The sequence below is a fragment of the Takifugu flavidus genome, chromosome 13 (genome assembly GCF_003711565.1).
Source record: "Takifugu flavidus isolate HTHZ2018 chromosome 13, ASM371156v2, whole genome shotgun sequence".
Lineage (NCBI taxonomy): Eukaryota > Metazoa > Chordata > Actinopteri > Tetraodontiformes > Tetraodontidae > Takifugu > Takifugu flavidus.
This window is the reverse complement of record NC_079532.1, coordinates 12,744,318-12,762,085: the sequence shown is the minus strand read 5'-3', so window position 1 is coordinate 12,762,085 and position 17,768 is coordinate 12,744,318. Positions and strand designations below refer to the sequence as shown.

At 42.8% G+C, this 17,768-nt stretch overlaps 2 protein-coding genes across 3 annotated transcripts in view; one reads left to right on the top strand and one right to left on the bottom strand.

Annotated features, from left to right (window-relative positions):
* The window catches only part of sema3ab (sema domain, immunoglobulin domain (Ig), short basic domain, secreted, (semaphorin) 3Ab), a 30,721-nt gene extending 28,056 nt beyond the window's left edge, over window positions 1–2,665 (bottom strand). The window contains exon 1 of one of the 2 annotated variants that reach the window (XM_057051819.1): window positions 2,545–2,665. The gene's annotated coding sequence lies outside the window, so the exon portion shown is untranslated. The remainder of the gene's footprint in view (window positions 1–2,544) is intronic. The other variant, XM_057051817.1, reaches the window with a different exon arrangement.
* Window positions 1–17,768, top strand: part of fam107b (family with sequence similarity 107 member B) — a 141,727-nt gene that overhangs the window by 1,202 nt on the left and 122,757 nt on the right. The window lies entirely within an intron of this gene.

The following is a 17,768-nucleotide window of genomic DNA, read 5'->3' as shown; positions in this document are numbered from 1 at the left end:
GGTTAGGGGGTTAATCAGGGTGTTTAGCATTAAGGTAGGGAGTTAGATAATATATTATGTCTAAAGTCCCCACAAATATAGAAATGTATGTGTGTGTGTGGGGGGGGGGGGATCTGTGGGAGAGAGAGGGACGGACTTGGACGAAATTTGAGCTGGCGTGAAGACGAGTTTTCCCAAGATAACCTCTGAGGCAGCGACTGACGGAGGGGTCGAGATTCCGGCGGGTCAAATACATTATCACACTGATGGGAGCTGAAACGAGGACAGCCTTTTAACAAATTACCCACAAGGACGAACATTGATTTAGTTGGTAAATCAGAAATTTGGATTGTATTTTTCATTTAAAATTTAAAATAACACCTGCGAGTTGTTGCAGGCATCATTTGACCCTGGTTTAAAATGGATTTTTTAGTATTATAGCAAATTCATTTACACATTCGCTAAGCAGAGTCAGGAGTACTTATGTGCATGTGTTCTTGATCCACAGGCTGCAGAGATGCCATTTTCAAAAAACAGATAACAGTTTCTCTTATTAGCCCCAGCCAGCCCCCACCACAGGCCACAAACCACATTATTGATTAAAAAAGTGTAATTTTCCTGTCCTTGGTTCATTTGCGGGACATCCTGCAGAACCTCTGTACAGCGTTCCTCCTCTGCCCAACTGTGGGACTTGGAGCATGTGGGGGGACGAGGGGTTGATAGGGGTCAATGAAACTTCAAATAGCTTCCCATGACTCTTGACTCTTTTTTCTTCCGATGACACTGGCGATCCTTGATCCAAACCACATGGTCGATTTGAAACGACGCTGCAATAACCATGGAGATCTGGTGCGATGGGCTGCGGTAAGGTCTAAGTAGTAGCACGTTTCTTTTTCAGGGCCATTTGTTCACTTGGCTCTTTGCGTGGAGACTCAAAACATGCGTGTGAGCATAGTGGGGGAAGAGGAACCCGCATAAGAGTCTCGGTGTTTTCTGCCCACAGGTATGCGAGGAAGAGACAGCTTCTGTAGCTTCATCTCAAGACACGTCTATTAACACGACATGTGAGACAGTTCCAACACAAATGTTCCCAAGCATGGAGGCAACAACCAGATTTTTTACTGCTACACTCTTGTTTTTATTCTCCGTACTTCACATTTTAAAATTCTGCTCATTTTGCTGGAGCCGGCTCAGGAAGTGGCAGCGCAATAAAAGGAGAGTTATGGTAACCCCTCTTAACCCCACATCCCCGTGATGAGAGGTGTTCTGCGACAGTGTGAGAAACTAGAGCCGCGTGCACGGTCCTGGCATGAAACACGGTGAATGCTAATGATTTCAATGCTTTGATTGCATAAGGATTTTACGACCAATAGGCACAAATGCTCAGATAGTTTATAATAAAGATCAAAAACACGTGTGTGGAGGGAACGTGGGGAGGGTGCAGGAAGGGCTGGAGTCATGGTTTCGCTGCTGCCCAGTCTTTATGGTGGCTGTAGACCAGTTCATGTCCCAGCTCACAAATTTCTGCTGTTTGCATATTGTTGCACTTTACACAGCACTTGTGTGTTTGCTGGTAAATACTTTCCAAAGTTAAATTATAATTCTGTTCTACATAATGTGCTCAAAAAAGTCTCTATAAATGTGGGTGTTCTATCAGAATATTGGGCCATTTAGTAGCCTTTTAAAGTAATTTCGATAAATGCCGTACATCATCTTCCTTTCTTTGTGTGATTTATCTTTATCCTCCTAATGCCAAGACTGTGAGTGTGTATGCTGACAGTATTTGGAGAAGCGCGAGGCTCTGTCATCACCTTTAACTAGTCCCCAAAGTGCAGCACGGCTGTCAATGAGCATTCAGAGCTTTCAGCTGCCCACTTAAGAGATCACAGCTCTCCAAGCCTGTTAACCAGAGCATTAAAAGATCACTGTAAACACGTACGTGTATCAGGAATAACATCTGCAACATGACAGCAACATTTCTCCATTGTGCTTTTGACAAGACATTCAAACTGACTGCATTTAAGCTTCTTTTTTTTTGAGTTCTTAAATAATGTGAAAAAAATGGTTCCGGACAATATGTGAGAAATAAAACAAGCACGCATGCTGAAACCATTTTCTCTGGCTTCACGGTCCAGTGGATGACAAAAGATGCTTTTTTCCCCTCTCAGAGGTTCTCAAGCACACCCATTGCTAATTATGAAACTCTACAAAGACTCTATAAAAGCCTTGAATTTATTACTGAACATTGAACACCGCATGATTCCCGGGGTTCCTGTCGTAAATCACACACCGGCATGCACGCTGTTGACATGCAGTTCTGCTCATAGCAGCGCAGATGTGATGCTCATGTGATCTGTTACTCATCCCACCAGCAATGGACCCTACCTGAGGCTCATCCTCAGCACCGTGACCAAAGATAGGCGTTCTGAATGTAACCTCAACACACTGCCCTTGGAGCACAGCGAGTAACAACGGACCCGACACATTCCCAAGATAAACATGCAAAATCTCTGGTAATAATAAATTCAAGAGGCCTCTTACACAAACATAAGGGTGGACACTTACCATTATTAATCCAGGCTGAGGTGAAGGCCCCTCCGGAGAGCTTGCACGAGAGAATGTGCAAGCAACAGCAGATAAACGCAAGCGAGCAGTACAGTTTGTTGTCTACTATGGATCTACCACAGGCTTCATTACTTGGATACTGGGCGGGCGTGATGAATAATATCAGCCTGTGGAAGTGTTGATGTGTGCCAGGGAATCACCGGGGAGAAGAGCGGTGTCGTCAGCCCCTCTCAGAGGAGGATGGGAGCTGGCAATGGGCATGCCCGCCCGCTGCCTGGGCCTGTGGGGAACCTGGGAGCTACAACGTGTTTGGCAAAACGGGAGAGCAAGACGGGGAGAGACAGGAAGGGAGGTATAGAAAGTGAATGGCGAGTGAATGCCTCCCTATGGAGAAATGATGTGCCAGGATACAGACAGAATAGAGGGCCAACTGACAAAGAAAGCCTCTATCACTCATGGATGGAGACTGGCTGTGTGTTCAGATGCCACTGACGCATTAAAAAAGCAATATAAGCACACTCTGAGGCTCCCAAATGACAAAGATGTACAATACAGGCTGCCTGGTAACCATTCAGAATCATCTAGCGGAGGATCAAGTTGTTCCTTTGCAGCCCAACACGTGACTTATTTTCTTTATTACTCACATTCACACACAACTGAACAATCATGAGTGATTTAAGAGTTTTAAAATGAGATTTTCTTTTTAACTACACAAAAATGGACAGATTTGGAGCTGGTGTGTGGCCAAAAGAAGTTGTTATTGCGCTTGGATCTTGTGCTTCAGTGGATCCTCCTGTGCTTGGTGGACGGATCAGTGACTTTAGCGTCGATTCTCAAGAAAAGTGTCCTCAATAGTGTAATAGAAAATGTCAGGATGTTGTCGTCCTTGGCAACCCTCTCCTGGGTTAGTGTTAGTTTTCCGCTGTCTGTGTGAGAACCAAAATGATTTAATCTGTCCTGAATCATTATCACTGTTGAAAATACTGTTTAATAACAGCAATATTAGTAATATTTGAACTGGGTGGATTTTGAATGTGGGGTTTCTGCTTGTGACAGAAAGAGAGAGAGGAAGAGAATTAAAGCCCAGGTTTAGCCTATACATAAGCAATAACCCAACATATTAATGTTGTGGTAAATGTTAACTCTGTATTTAGAGGTATTGGAAGGTACGTGGGTGCCGGTCGAGCCAGTGTTATGGGTGAGTGTCACTCCCATGCAATAAATGTGCCCTGTCACTAGGGTATAATTAGATGGCTGCCAGCGAGCTAAATTAAAAGCCACAACAATGTGCGTGGCATTCTAATTCTCATGTTTTCACACTTTTGCTGCAGTGCTGAGAAACATCTGAATATGAGTGTGTGTGCTCAAATACTCCTCACATGTCCTTGATACCCTTACAAACCCCTAGACCATAGTATTACAGTGAGTTACTAAATAGGGAGGGGCAATAGAACCATGTGTGATGGGATATCTGTTTGGTCAACAGACAGTAAAGAAAGCAAGACACGATGCCATCTAATTTGAATCTAATTAGCATAAAGAACGGGAAATAAGGTCTAGGAAATTTTTGTCTTTTCAAGTAATTACCGTATGTGTATTTCCTGCTTTTTTTCTGTCAGTAGTAAGAGCTGTAGACTCACATTGGCTTGATAATGCATCATAGCACTATTTGGACACTGTTAATAACCCCTTAAACAATAAATATTTGTTGGTTTTTGCTGCCAGAACAGTCTTAACAGAGACCCCTGAAGGTGCTGCCACAGACATCAGTAGCATATTTGTCGGCAGAATGTCATTGAAAGCCTCACTGTGCAGCCACTTGCTTGCCTTTTTCCCATGGTGCACCCTGGTGCCCTCTGTCCACCAGGTAAACCACTTACATGCAGATGCTCATTCACATGGTGTAAAAGAAAGTGGACTCCAACCAGGCCACCTTCTTTTACTTAGTGGGCCCAGATCTGGCGATTCTGGCTGTGAACAGAGGTCAAGCGGGGGCACCCTGAGTGGTCTGCAGCTATTATACCCCATATGTATCAAACTGTGATGCGCTGTGTATTCTATATGAACCAGCGTTAACTTTTAAAAACAGATTACCTTTATCATCTTATGGTGGGAAGATTTACTTCTGTTTACATCTGATAATGGGCCCGACCCAGCAGCCTTCCTGCTCTGTAGTTTCCATTCCCCTCTATCATTATTGGCTTCTTTTATATTCTCTTGATCCTGGGTCAAAGCCAGCAGACCGTGGAGGGGAGTGCTTAGAATGTTGGGAGACCAAGACCCACGTCTCACATGCATCATTTGAGAGCACAAAAACTATATATTTTTTATAATCTCATGGACACACGCTGGATACACTGAACAAAGTCTCCAGACTCGGGTCTCCCGCGCCCTAGCTTGTCTTTTATTTGTACGGTTTGTGGGGCAGCAGCTGCTGGTGACGCCTCAGACTGGTGGCTGCACCTGTGTTTTTGTCCCTCCAGCTCAGGGACATGGAAAGTCTGAAAGTGGAAAGTGTCTCTTGGTGATTCCTCACAGAAAAACAAAAGGGAGGGATGGAAGAAGAACACCTTTCTCCCCACTGCTCTCTCTCTGTTTCACTTTCCTTTGACTGGGAGTTTCCTCACACACTAGCGTGTGCCACAAGGTGTTGATTCACACCCACAGCAGGAGCTTCACGCGGTGACCAGGACCCACCAAGAATGAGAAGTAAAAACAGCACCTTGTCACTCAGCTCTGGAGTGAAAACAAGAGGGGAGGAGCTTGAATTCAACAGGAATGGAGAGTGAAATAATACTAACGTACCATTGCTATGAACTTTTCCTTCATTGTGCATTATGACACCTATTTCTGGGGACATATCTGCAGAAATGATGTCTAATGTCTGTCTACAAAATAAAATAAAAGCTCAGCTACTTTGTCTGTAGAACTATGGGTAAAATTAATGTTGGTAAATTGTCTTGATAACACTCAACACACACTCAGACACACACACACACAGACGCCTCACAGGGCGTCTGTATGGCTTCAGCACCTGGTTTCTGAATGGAAATGTCTGCTCGGCCGTATCGGCACAATGGCCACAGTGTCCGTCCACGTCTGACCTCTCCCAAGCCTGCAGCAGGCACTCTGAAAAAGCTCACGGTTCCAGGGGGGGTCCTGGCCAGTCGTGATCTGACCAGGCCTCCGTGACATTGTCCATGCATCCTGTTGCTGTCAGCAGACCCCTTTCTCTCACCCTCTCCATGAACATTTACTTTTTGTCACTCTCGAACGCATAAACTTGCCTTCACTTCATCATTCAACACATTATTAGAAACATGTTGGAGGAGTAAAAAACTGCTTGTTTGACATAACAACATAAAACACCATTTTGGGTGGCGGCATATTTTCTAAGACAGTATCATTTTATTGTGATAATTAATTATAATGTCATGTACTCATAAAATCTTCCACAGGGTTGATGTAATAAACTGGATATTTAATATTAAGTAGTGAATTCTAAGCCATGAAGGTGAGAGAAATGATAATTAATTTGGTGCCTCATCTGTGATTAATGGGCGTGAATGGTTGACCTTTGTTGCCACGAACTGAAACCGCTAAAACACACGCACACACATGCTACATACGCTCACACAGCCTAGCCTATGCAGAAGCAGCTCACACCGTACATGTGCACACTGCATACAGCTGTTTATATATAAGAATAATCATGTGGTTATAGGTAATGTTTAAGGTTAATTCTGCTGACTCTGTTTTTTGGTTCAGAAACAGAACATCTCCTGCTGAGCACCCATCCATCAGTAGGAGTCACGCCAACTGCAGGCTTCTGGATCAATTTACAACCATGTCTGACTCTGCAAACTCTTCCCTTCCCTTCCACTCATGCTATTTTCTGTGTTCCTTAGCTCCCCAGCCTCTTCCTCTCTCTTCAAGTTTGTGGTCATACTTCTGTTTTTTCTCTCCACCTTGATTTTTTTCCCTCTCTTTGGACCGCTGTCCTCCTTTTCCCTCAGGCACCATCACTCTTCCTTTCCGTCCCTTATGGTTTGGGCAGTAAAACAGGAGCGGGCTCATGGGAGGCCATTAACCGTCAGACCCTCAGCTGCAGAACCAAACAGCTGCAGACTTTTACACAATTAATGGACCACAAACATTCAAAGTTATTTAACAAATGGTCCTACATCTCTACACTATAAATTTAGTAATAAATCGACAATGTGTTGTAAATCAATAGTTACTGACTATAATCATAGGTTGGTGCCTTCCAAGCCACTGGTTTTGTAACGTTAGATCCTATAACTAACTGCGTTGTACTGAACTTGATATTCATTAAGCCTTCAAATAAAATTTGCCATCACATGAAACCAATTCAGTCAGCAAAATGTATAATAGCAGCAGAAGAATTATTGCTGTCGTTTGCTGCAGCGACAAGCGCTTGGCAACTGTAACCTTTCATCCATCTTCACCTGGGATGTAGTTTGTTTTTGGCAAGATTGGGTTAATGAAGACATTATCAGCCGCTGTGATTCAGAGCATCGCTAAATGTGGGGATACATCCTCGTAATTCTGATTTACCCAGTGTTTTGCTCATTTAGATTTAAAAAAAAGAAAGACAACCCACAACAAACTTTAAATATCTGATGACCATTTTAAAATAACTTTTTAGATAATATTTGGTAGGGTTCAGAGGTGTGGAGTCGCTGTGCGTGCTGAATTGCTCCAGTCGGAACAGCTGCGATGAGGACTAAACCATCTAAGCTCATTGACAGGTTTTTGTTCTTGCTGTGAGACTTTAGCTTGGTGCCGATCTCGCGTGTGGTCTGTAAGGCAATGCGCTTGTTATGAAGTGCTACGTGCTCGGGACGATTACCCCGGGATTTAAACAAGAGGCACGTCTCAGCTGTACGAAGGGCTTCTGCTCAGATTCCCAACAGAATTAATGTTTCTCATTAACCAATGCACGAGCTTAATTTAGCACGTGTGAGGCTCCTAAATATAGATAAAACAATGCAAAATCTCTCCAAATCTAAAAGAAGGAATGAACTATTAAGCTATTAAAGAGAGGCTTGAGTTACTAGAGCAGGAAATAGTGTCAGTCGGTGTGTTGATGTGTCACATCATGTGTCAATGAGGAAAAGTTTTCCTTGCCAAGGTTGCTCGTAGTACTAAAGACATCTACAGTGCACCGTGGCAATGTTAATACTGAGTCATTGATAAACTTGACTTTATGAGAACATTGCTATATTTCCTATTTTTTGTTTCAATTGTTGTTGGTGGATATTAAATGTAACACGGAAGTTAGCGTTGAGGCTGGATTGAGCTAACAGCTGCGCATGGCCTGCCCACCTTAATTAGTGTGCGGCACATTTGTCAATTTCTTGCATTGCAAATGTCTTTTCTCCACACAATTTAGGATTTTTACAATTATATCGAAAGGATTTGCACCAGCCTGATGTCACAAAGGTTAATGTGCGTTCTGATATGGAGAATTACTAAAAGTTGGAAAGGAAAATTGAAGTTCGTGGTTGGTTAGCATTAAACTTCTGTTGTTCAACTATCAATTTAAATTCTAACAGTTCTTCATTATTAATTTTATTTGCGTCAAACTTCCTCCTTAGATGCATCATGTCTGGCTACCCGAAACCTGTCAAATTTCATATGGATGTGATCTCCTATTTGGAAGGCTGTGCTTCAAGCTGCACACTGAGTCACTGTGCTAAAGATCAAATAGAGATGTCTTGGGACACCTGTGTGCATGAGCGGGTGTGTGTGACATGTAATGGAGACCCCTCGGCTGCTCCCTAGATACAGGGTTGACACAGAAGCTAAGAATAGGCCTGGGTGTACAGCCACCACCCAGGGTGAGAGGGTGTGAGGGGGAAATAGAAGAGGAATGAGGGCAGGAACATGACTCAAACCTCCGTCCTTCAATGGACAGCTCACTTACCTGGTGCACATGAACTAAAGACCCCTCTAAGAAAAACACGGACGCACAAACTACTCCTGCACTTTACATGTCAGACATCTGTGAGCTCCTGAGCCTAACTGCTTATTTTTAGACTGAGCAAATAGCATTCTGTGCTTGAGATGTCCATCACCACTGGGCGTTGTGCCATGATTTGTAGGTGGTGGGTGTTCAAGATGAAGTGGGGGAGGCGGGAACTGGAGGAGGAGATGGATGGTCATCAGGAAGTAGAGCTAAGGCATTTCTAACTTGGGTTTCTTGAGATAAAGACCTGTTTTTGATGATTAAAGACCAAAGCTGCCGGTGGAACCAAACTTTAATCACAGACGGAAAATGTCTTCCCAGAGCACTCTGATGTTTTTATGAGTTGGGGGGGGACTAACACATCACTTTGAGTCAAACAGTATGATGCATGTTGCTCACATGTCAGACAGACATATACAGGCAAAAACAGTCCTATCGCATGTCAGGTGAAGGGGGTCAGGACCCTGCAGTAGCAGCTCTGTTTCCTTTGCCACTGAATACGGGACCTTCACCCAGAATGTCAGATTGGTCCAGGAAAAGAAACCTCTGCGTTGAATGAGCTATCAAAGCAGACACATGACAGCAGACATGGATCAAACACGCGCCTGTTTTTACATGTGGACCTATGTTGACACGAAGAAAACCGAGAGCGAATAGTTAAATTCAAGCCGCCAAAACGGCTATTTTAGAGGTGATGCGGCAGCACTATTGGGGGGGGGGGGGGATGTCTGGTAATCACCTGTCATTGGAGATAATTGGGTAATGGGGGTAATGGCTCTCCCTGCCGCCATCTGAGATCATTATTACAAACATGTTTGTGCCGCTATATTTACACCATCCAGGATCTGGACTTGGAGCAGCATAATCAGATGGGCCAGATGTAATTGGCCGCTGGGTGTATGACTGTTCGCCATGACGAGGAGAGAGGAGGCAGTGTCACAGACAAAGACGAAAAATCAGGAAAATAGATAGGTGTGAAAGAATGAAATGGCATGAAAAACGTCAGTCAGATAATCGATATGAGCCACGCGGACTCTGTGCCAAGTGGTTAATGGGGATTGAGGGCTGTCCACTGTGGTACTGATACACTGAACAATTGAACGCATTACAAAAAAAAAAGCAATTGGACGCAGAGGGTCCACTTCCATTATACATTTAATAGTGTGTTGGGTTGTGCCCAACTGCATTTTCGGTCATTTGCATAATTGTGTTGTGCTTATAACACTCTGTGTGATCAATCTCCGTCTCTTTCGAACCCTCTCATATGGCCTCAAACCCAGGGCAATTTTCTCTCATTTTCTGCAACCGCAAATGTATATTAAAAAAAATAAAGTGCTGACAGAGTTGAGGTTTAAAACTGTTGTAACTAATGGGTCTGAAATTCAACCCCAACTTTTCTGAGATAAATGTCAGACAGCTGTGACAGAAACGGCCTTGAATTCAGAGCAGGCAGTCGGAAGGGCCGAGACTCATGAATTTCACCAAATGGCACTTTGCTCTGAGGATTTATCATGTTGATGGCGACATTTATTTCACTTTCTCACTTTTTTATTTCCAGGTAACTGATAGACACTCGGAGAGAATCTCTCTCGGACACACACATTTGTGCTTCTACATCTTTGTGAGGACTTTTATTGACATAATACACAATAAAAGATTAATGTAAACCAAATTCCAGGTCTTAACTGCCAAAACCCCCTTGAACCCCCTTTGGGGTTGTAAGGATGAGCCAACATGTCCTCGCTTAGTAAAAAGTATGTGGTCCTCACTTAGTAGCATATACAAGAACACCACACACCACACACACACACACCTACCAACCATCTAGGATTATGAACCGTCATAAAACTCTCTGCAGGTTGAAAATGACCTCCAAGTCCTCTATGAATTATAGTCTCTGCTCATTGGTGTCCTTAAATGGCAGCAGGTGCAGCCGTTTGGCATTTGCAAAAGCATAGTGAAAGTTTATGCAAGCCATTTTTCTCTTTAATCAAAGGTGGTTTTGTGAAGAGTTGGCGTTTCCACTCTGACCGACTAAGACTTTTTAACAAATTCTTAGAAATATTTTATTATATCTTCAAAGGCAACGATTTTAAGAAAGGAAAACACTCATTTTTAGAGTCTCGTGAATAATGTGAAATAATAGAGCACCGTGTGTGTGCGGTGACGATTAAGCAGAGTAATTAGTTGTAATGAATGTAGAATGTGCTCATTAGGACAAATGTAAGACGGCGGTGGCTTATCAAGGCGCAGGCGGCTTCTTCTTTATGAAAGCACTGAATCATCCAAGGGAAGACCTACTGTGATGGGGAAAGGACGACATTATGACTCAGTGTGCAGTTTCCTCAGCAATTTGTGTCATTTTTCACTTGTAGCTGTGCAGAAAAGCCTCAGCTAACGAGCAGAACACTGATGATCATGGTCTGTAATTCAAACAAGAATTTCTTTTCATTGCACTCCTGCATTTGCATTCATCTTTAGAGCTCCAATTGGTTGATACCAAGAATGCTAATAATTTACAGCCATGTTAATAATTTACAGCCATGCTCATGCTTGCATGCCTCCACTAATTCTTATTAGCAGCCTGCTGCAGAAATATGACACCCTGAATGTCCATCCATATATCCTAGCGACGATATTTGTAAGCAGTGTGGTTAGCAGCTCCTAATAAGGTCACTACAAATCTGTCAGCTCATTATAAATAATTCAATTGCGAGTATTGTTCAGCCTGTGTCTGTGGTTTCCTCATTTATTTTTCTTCATTGTCCACATTTTTCCTTAAGCAATGTTGCGAATTTGGCCAAAGAATTCAGTGGAAATACCCATGGGTCCCAATAAAACACTGCAGTTTGGAAATGCTCCACAGTGGAACATTGTGAGTTATTGCAAAAGAATGGCAGCCTGGTTGCCAAGCGTCCAATAGGAAAGCTGTAAAACGGGGCGAAACCAAGACAAACATTTAAATGAGTTCTGTAAATGTTAAAGCAACCAAACTTCCCACATATCGCTTCCTCATCGTGCCTCAGATATCAGACTAGAACTGAGTGCCACCTCCATCAGGCTAAAATACCCTGGATGTGTGGCTAGTCTAGCACAGGATACTAACAATTCATTCAGACACCCAGAGGCAGGGGGGATTTGAGGATCAGTGGGAGAAAACCCAGGCTTAAGGACAACATCCAATAACCATACTGCGAGACCCTGGGCCTAGAGCCCAGAACCTTCTTGCTTTTTGGGGGAAGGCTGCATTGAACGACCTACTACAATGTCATGCAATCTGTTGTATTTTTTTGCTAATGCACATAAATACAGTGACACTCGGGGCGCTGTGGTCAGGCGCCTGAAACAACAGTTTATTCAGAAGTCTCTCCCAGTACCCATCCGTTCACTTCGGTGCCAACATTTTAGCCATCTTAGTAAAGTACAACACAATTTTAAGCACTACTCTTACAATTTTACGCATAGTCTGATTTACAAATACAGTCAGCAGCTGTAATCAAACCACCAACAGAACACCCATGAAGACTTTGCAGCCCAAACCATAGGGAAACTACGATACATTGTATATGTGATGATATTGCGTAGATGGAAATTAATTAGCATAGCTAGCTAAATACTGCCAGAGCAGCATAGCGTCCTTAACAGGACCCGTACAAAAAAAATTCAAATCCAGCAGAATTGCACAGTAGAGGTGAAAGCCTCAGCTCAGTTAGCTGCACTGATGGAAGAGTCTCGCAGCCTTGGGTTGGTACGATTTGCTAAATGGTAAGAAAGTTAAATGTTTTATATATTTTTAGTTTGCATTAAAGATCAATGTTCAACTGTTCGAGATGTAATAGGTCCTACAATTGACTTCGAAAAGAAATAGGCCTATTGATTGCTTGTTTTATAATGATTAAAATATAATAATAGTGCTAATAGTAATTATTTTCTTGACAAATTACACCCTTTATTCACTCCGATGCCTCGTTAAACCTAGTTCACTTGGATTTTCAGAGGGATCTTCACTTCAAAGCCCATGACAGAGTTAAAAGAAGAGAATGAGCTTCTTTACTTTGTCTATAGCTTCAGTTTCCCTCAATCATGTCACAATGGAAAAGGTATCGTGGAAACTTGTCGGTAATCGTGCAGCGCTTGGACTCAAGCAGAGGGGCTCATAGGCAGCCAGCGTTCCATTGGTGTGTGGTTTCAGTTGCCAGATAGTGATGTGCCATGTACAAATAGAGCAGGAGTAGATGCCATTGCATGCCATTAGTCTATAGAGCTCCACTAATCCCATTCCAGTAGCCTCTTTTCTGTTTCCCTTCTCTCCCTCACGCTCTGCTGCTGCCTCTTCTAAATAGGTTCATCTGATAGCCCCTTCCTGCTTCCAAGTACCGCGCTCAGCATTCATCCTCTCTTTTTGACTGCTATTGCTTCACTCTCTATCCCCCCATCTGTTGTCTCCTACCATCTTCTTAATCGCGAGCCATAAATCTGTCAGGCAGGTCAAAAAACCAATTAGCCTTGTATAAAACTGGGCAAGGTGTGAAAATGAGAAATCAACTATGATATAATGGTTTAATGCTCTAACAATAGTTTGACCTATATCTTCCCATGCGTTTACAGCTGAAACATGCTAGGTGATTCGGGAAAATATCTTCCAGCAGCGTTAAGCACGGATAACGTAAAGATATGTGACCAATTGGAAAAAGCGCCTGAAAGGCTAAAGGTCAATAAGGTGTGGCATCGAGCTGTACTGAAGGCCGTATCCATTTCATGGGTATGCACACTGAGTTCACCCCTGGGATATCTGGATTCCAATAGCAATATGAGACATGCGCACACACACAGACACACACACACAAGAACATAAAGAATGTGGTCTCTTCTAGTGTTGCAGACATATGCAGCCACTTATATCAACACAGTGTAATCCCTGATGTAATAAGACCCAGACTGATGGAGATATTGAAATTGATATGCCAATTCATTGAGAATATTAAACAAAGTGTATCATGTGAGCTATGACTCAGTTGCTGTCTGTATGGGGCCTATCAAGGGAGAAAATAAAACAATATGCTATGACCTCCACAGACAAATGACCATAACTGAGAGCCAGCAGATACATCAAAAGGACATTTGCAGCAGCTTCAATGAGCCCCATCGATTCAGCCTGTACAATCAATCAGGCAGTCCAATGCAAATAAACAATACAGATATTAATAATAATAATAATAAATGACAACGAAAGCAACTTTTGACAAAATGAAGAAGTATTTCCGTATCTAATTGTTTCTGTCAGTATGTGAATGGATCGTTAGAGGCAGGTTATCCCAAAATATCACGCTATGGATCCGAATGCTCTTCATCGGATTTAAACATGTCTTTGTTCAACAATAACAAAGTCAATAAAGGCGTAATCATTTAATTGGCTTGCTGTGGATTTAATAATGAATGTAAATTAATTTCCACAATGTGTTTTTTCCTTTGACTCCATTCATGATTGCTCATAATTTGCTGTGCTTTGTTCACAGTTTTTGAGTTTGCTCGCTGTCATTTCTGTGTTTTAAGACAAAAAATACACGATTCAGGAAAATATGTTGACATCTTTACTGACTTTATTATGTGAGCCATATCCTGCCACACAGTCAAACACTCCAGGAAATCCAAGGGAGGACAAGTTAGATCCAAGGAGAACAAAGGATCATCAGCTGTGACGTATCTACGTATATTTCAGTGTATCAATTTCATGGAGGCGTTACACACATTTTCCAATTATCTGTGTTTTCACAAAAATCTGGCAAACCTTTAAACCTTTCTGACTCGTAACAAAAGCAAAGAAAAGCCTTTGAAATGACTCTAACAGCAAAGTTCAGGTTTTGCTGCTGATTTACGCGGGCAAAGGTAACCCGACTTTCAGGCCTTAGCAACACGAACATTTTTGAAAGGAAAACATGTCGTCTCGATGGCTAAAGTAGAACAACAATTGAAATCTGAAACGTAAAATATCCAGATTAAATTCCAGGATTGAGCAGCTGATTTATTTGGAGTCGATGGAACAATGTGGACGTTTAGCTGGATGGTTTATGTTGTCCCACCTTAGCGTGAACCTTATTGCACGAAGTTAAGCAAACACACAGGAATGTTTTGCTATAACCACTGCGAACACGTACTAACTGAATTTATTTATAGTTAGCATGAGTACATTCATAGCCACAGAAGAAATAAGAACAAATTAAGGCCATTTAAACTATATAAAAGGGAGAGGATGCATATTGTTCGCAGGCATGAAATGATTGCTTCCTTTACCCTGTGGGTGGGACGCTGCAAATCCTGCGCTGTCTCCGACGTTCTGGAAGATTTCCATGTTTACTCAAAGCTCATTGACCTTTATGGCTGAATTTACCCTCTTGAGGCTTTGAGTTTCCACAATAACCAGCAGATGCTGAACGGCTACATAGGTTGTTCCACGTGCGACCCGTTCTCCACATTGTTTCTTCCTTGCTGCCCAGTTGTGATTTCGCCAAACTCTCCCTGGACCCGACACGTTCCCCTGGAATACAGACACATTAACACCATACCTCAGAGATTGACTAATGGAAACTCCAAACCTCCAGACACTATTTCCTGGCATCTATGTCCAAAGCTGGCTGTTAAGACAGATCTCGATCCTTTACATCTCTTCTTTTGTGGACATTAATGATGTGTGAGACGAGTCTTCCCGTGTCTTTCCCAAGTCCTCCAACTGACCTGAACCTGGAAATGAATCCTCTCAGGTACGTATTTGTGTAGCTTTGGCTGTTTGGTATGAAAACAAAATCAGACTGGTTCCAAAGGTACCGAACGGATCCAACCATAATGTCGACAGAAATGATTTGATGTAGGTAGTTAGGAACAATCTCATCGGTTACAGCGCAGTTGTGAACACAGCTGCAGGCTGTTGTCGGTTTCCAGACCATACACAAACACTCATGTGCCAACACCTCCCTCCAAAACACATCCAGAACAATGCCAAGTCTCAGTCTTTTGTGTTTACGGTCCTTTTATTTAATCTCTGCTGTGTTATTTCTGTTAAGCACTGTAAAACAAAGAGAAAAAGAAGGAAAAAATAAACACTAGTTATAACAATAGTGAGCCTGTTCTCAGTGCCAAGTCATCAAATGGTAAACCCTTGTGAGACTGTGTCAGGTTATAGATGCTGACCAGAATGTGTGAGGCTATAGATGCTGAACATAACGTGTGAGGCTATAGATGCTGACCAGAATGTGTGAGGCTATAGATGCTGACCAGAACGTGTGAGGCTATAGATGCTGACCAGAATGTGTGAGGCTATAGATGCTGACCAGAAGGTGTGAGGCTATAGATGCTGACCAGAACGTGTGAGGCTATAGATGCTGACCAGAATGTGTGAGGCTAAAGATGCTGAACAGAATGTGTGAGGCTATAGATGCTGAACAGAATGTGTGAGGCTATAGATGCTGACCAGAATGTGTGAGGCTATAGATGTTGACCAGAAAGTGTGAGGCTATAGATGCTGACCAGAATGTGTGAGGCTATAGATGCTGACCAGAATGTGTGAGGCTATAGATGCTGACCAGAACGTGTGAGGCTATAGATGCTGACCAGAACGTGTGAGGCTATAGATCTCACTGATTGCTCGTCCTCCGACAGTCCTCAGTGGGATGTTGCCTTCTCCACATGGAAGCACGTGGAAAAAAACGGCTTTGATATCAGAGATTTATCACCTCATCATGGAGCGATTTGGATGTTGACAAAAACATCTTGGAATGTTAAAAAAAGATTAATCATTTAAAATCAGGACAATGTGGCATCCAGCCCGAGATGAAAGCCCTTCTAAAGACAGTTTCTCAAAGCGGTCCTCAAAGCACACATTATTAGGTCCAGTAGGTGTTTGGGATATTTACTTTGGGATTTTTACTGCATCCTGTCTGTCCTGTCCACAGATCCTGGAGCGAGGACAGATCTCGTATGTCCATAAATCAGGCAGACGCGACACAGGTAGTCATTAGTTTGGAAGCACAACTGTTTCAAGCTCATACACACATGCCTTTCGCCTTCCAGTCCCCCCGAGGCAACCATCAATACCACCCAGCCCGACAACTCCCATCACACCCAGCAACATCCAGCCATTCCCAGAGGTTCAATGTCAAACTTGACAGACACACGTCTGCGCACCTGTAAACGCCCTGTAATATAAGAGCAGGAACACCTTTGCAGTGTGACATCTCAATTTTTTTTTGTTTTCCTTTTCAGTCAGTCCATAGTGCTTCCCCTGGATTCCTTGGATCCACAGCTCTGCTCCGCTGCAACACGTTTTTAAAGAGACACACTGACTAATTAGTTTGATTTTTTGTTGTTATAGTGCCAATTTATCTCCAAAGTTAATTAAGGACACGCGCTCATAAAGAATCAGACAGTCAGATGGTAAATTAATGTCATTTTTAAGGATCTGCGCATACCACCAATGGTAGGTTCAACTCCACCTGTGGGCCAGGGCATTTCTGTGTGGGTTCTCTCCTAGTGCTCATCTTCTTTCCCAAAGTCCAAAGACAAATATATGGAGAGCAAGATTAACTTGACCAGGGTTGCTTGTCCTATATGCTCACCTGTCCAGGGTGCTCCCCACCTCTCGACCAAAGGCAGCTGCGTTTTTTTTAATTACCATATTTTCTGGACTATATGTCGCTCCGGAGTTTAAGTCGCACTAGCCAAAAAATGCATAATAAAGAAGAAAAATAGATGTATAAGTCGCACTGGACTATAAGTCGCATTTTGGGGGAAAATTTATTTGATAAAATCCGAGACCAAGAACATACATTTCATCTTGAAAGGCAATTAGCATGGATTAGCAATAGTGTTACGGTATGCTAACGTAACAAATTCAGCTACATGACCCACAACGAACTGAGTACGTGTCTGCTTTGTTAACGTAACATATGAACAGTTATTCAGATAACTATAGCATAAAGAACATCCGAGCAAGTTTACCAAACAATCAAGTCTAACTCCATAGACGAAGCACCGCTTCTTCTTCTGCGTCGCTAAAGGAACTCGTTCCTCAGGTACACACGCCTAGAGCGCCCTCCTGTGGTTGTCAGCGTGAAAATAACGAACATGTGAAATTCTGTAATAATGTATTTATTTAAGTCGCTCCGGAGTACAAGTCGCACCCCCTGACAAACTATGAAAAAAGTGCGACTTATAGTCCGGAAAATATGGTACAGTGTCT